This window comes from Mastomys coucha, unplaced genomic scaffold (genome assembly GCF_008632895.1).
Source record: "Mastomys coucha isolate ucsf_1 unplaced genomic scaffold, UCSF_Mcou_1 pScaffold5, whole genome shotgun sequence".
Lineage (NCBI taxonomy): Eukaryota > Metazoa > Chordata > Mammalia > Rodentia > Muridae > Mastomys > Mastomys coucha.
This window is the reverse complement of record NW_022196911.1, coordinates 101,640,043-101,642,748: the sequence shown is the minus strand read 5'-3', so window position 1 is coordinate 101,642,748 and position 2,706 is coordinate 101,640,043. Positions and strand designations below refer to the sequence as shown.

Genomic DNA, 2,706 nt, shown 5'->3' with positions numbered 1-2,706 from the left:
TGTAGGAAAGTTTCATGCTGAGGCAGGTAGCTTCTCCAAGCCTTGTACATTGTGTTATAGCAGTAAAATGTACCTTGGAAAATCAAACTACCAATTAATATTTTGTCTTCTCTCCTTTAAACCCCACAACAGTCTTTTGGGGGTGAAATGTACTTTTTCTCTAGCTCTTAAAATAGAAAATTAAAAATCCACATCTAATATGTGTCAGTATGTGTTTTCTTTCTTCTGACTAGTGGGCAACATCAAGCTGTTGGGAATGGCACTCTTACTTCTGGGCTCTGGGTCTGTTCCTTGTCAGGAGTCCTTGGCTGTGTCATCTCTGTTCAACTATCTATCTCCCTTAGTCCTTAATGCCTTCCTCGGTTAATCAGTAATAATTATCACTAATTACCATTACTGCTGTCATTTTTGAGGTAGGCCTTTTGTCTCTAAGAACAAGCTTCCTACCTTCATTTTACTACTAGAGTTGCAATCCCCACAACCCCCCTCACCCCCTCCACACACAGAGTCTCTGATGGGGTGAGAAGGTTTCCCTAGAAGGCCTTCCTTCACTTCCTCTAAGAACCGGGATTCCAGGCACATGTCATCTCATCTACTCTATGTGATGCTAAGGATCAAACTCAGATCCTCACGCCAGGCAGGCACTGGGCTACATCCCCAGAAAGTGTCTCAAACTTGGGGGTCCTTAATTGAATCCCTTCGAAAGGCAAAGACCTCGGAGGGAGGTTCCGTGCTACGTCCTTACCAGTCATGCTATGTCCTTACCAATTAACGGTTTAACAGGGAATCTTTGTTAGTCACCTGAGAACAAGAGTAGAATTCGGTGTTGCAAGATGGCTCAGCAGGTAAAAAGTACCTGCCAGGAAGCCTGACAACATGGGTTGGGTCACTGGGAGCCACACTGTAGGAGAGATCAGACTCCAGCAAATTGAACTCCCCTTCCATGCACTGGGGCATGCTTGCCCTCTCACACATCCAATAAAAAGAAGACGTAATAAAAATCTTTAAAAATACTAATAATAGAAAATGGTTTGGAAAGGGAGAGCAATGAAGGTCAGACGAGAAAAGAGCCCAAAACAAAGACTTCCCCAAGGCATATTTTGTCTAGACTCTGTGTTGCTCAAGATACGTCTCAGAAGTTGGTGTGAAGGTGAGAAGGAATGTTTAGCATGTCCTAGAACCCCCAACTGGCAAAGGATGACTCAAGGACAAAAACCAAGAAAGCAAGTCCTGGGGAACAAATAGGGACGGTCACAGTCCAGAGTCTGGGGCTTACTTCTTAGGCAGTGCGGAGTCTGAGAGCATCTTGTTGGTGACTAAGCCATGGGACCTCGGCTGCTTATGTGGCACAGGGAGAGGTGGGCCTGGGTCTGGCTGACAGGGGCTTAGAGTGTCCTTGCAATGCCCATACATTAATCCAGTTCAGAGACCATAGAGTCCTAAATTAGGGATGGTGGTGATAAGAATAGAAAAGGTGTCATACTGCCACCACCTGAATGTGGGTCTACAGGGGCTGCACAATCTCCTGGACCCCAGACATATGGAGACTCTGACACCGGTGAAAGTTCCAACAATTTCTACTGTCTATCTTCTTTGCTTTCCACCCAGTCTAAAATGCCCTTAGGTGACATCAGCCAGCAAGGCACTAAGTACCTAAATATGCAAAAGAAATACAAGACTTGAGGCTGCCTATTAGTGCCTCAGTGAGAAATAAACGCAGCCTAGATGCAGTGAACCAAGGACACGGTGGGCATTGGTCTAACCCTCTGGAGAAGCCCATAATGACCACTGCTAACTAAGAGGCCAGCTTCTGGTCTCTATTCTGAAGCTGATCAGGTGCCTCCCTGAAGTGTTTATTTATTCTCTGAGGTTGGGTCGGTACATTCTGCTTGAAGATTCCCTGAACACCCACCATCTCAAGAAGCGCAGTATCTTTTCTTCTTTCCATGTATTCCCTTTATTGTTTTATTTAATTTCTTTCCGCTCCCATTTTCTAATCTCCATCTTATAAGAAACAACACGGAGTCTGGGCGTGAACACAGACAAAATCAGAGTGCCTATTCCTAGAGCATCTCTTTCAAAGCCAGCCGCCATCACTGCTTTCCTTTCCCAACTGCATCCCTTCTCGTTCCCACAGCAACCGGTGGGGCCGCCCACGTGTGGACTCAGGACCCCGGGGCCGCAGCCCTGCCCCACCCCCACGACTAGCGGGCACAGGCTCCTCGAGAGGAGGGAGGCCCAGTTGCCAAGGAAACGAGAGGACGCCAGGCAGCCGCCCCCACCGTCTCCGCCCCAGAAAGGCCGGAGGCCTCAGCGGACAGCTGCCTCCCGGGAGGAGAAGGAAGAGGGGCCGCTAGAGGGAGGGAAGACGTGAGGCGTGGGGGAGGAAGAGGAGCCCAGGACAGGCCCCACGCACGATTGATGGGCGGCTCTTCTGCTGTGGGCCTGCTCACCCGCTCAGGCCCGCGGCCCCTTTAGCCCCTTGTGAGGGGTGAAAGTGCTGATCCCCAAGGTAACGGGCGCCCGCCCCAGCCTTCCCAGAACTGAGGATCAACTTTACCTTTAAAACTTAAAAGATTCTGAAGGGAACTCAGACCTCCTAGCGCCCCTCTCCTCTTCTGGCTGACCCAGAAGTTCCAGTTTGTTTATTCAACGGGAGTCTAGTCGGTTTTGCACACTGGTAGCTCCCCCTCCCACCCCCCACCA

The 2,706-nt window shown here is 49.4% G+C and overlaps 1 protein-coding gene across 2 annotated transcripts in view; it reads left to right on the top strand.

Moving 5' to 3' along the window:
- The first annotated feature begins 2,216 nt into the window (after window positions 1-2,216).
- Marchf10 (membrane associated ring-CH-type finger 10) overlaps window positions 2,217-2,706 on the top strand; it is a 92,821-nt gene continuing 92,331 nt past the window's right edge. The window contains exon 1 of one of the 2 annotated variants that reach the window (XM_031352430.1): window positions 2,217-2,512. The gene's annotated coding sequence lies outside the window, so the exon portion shown is untranslated. The remainder of the gene's footprint in view (window positions 2,513-2,706) is intronic. The other variant, XM_031352432.1, reaches the window with a different exon arrangement.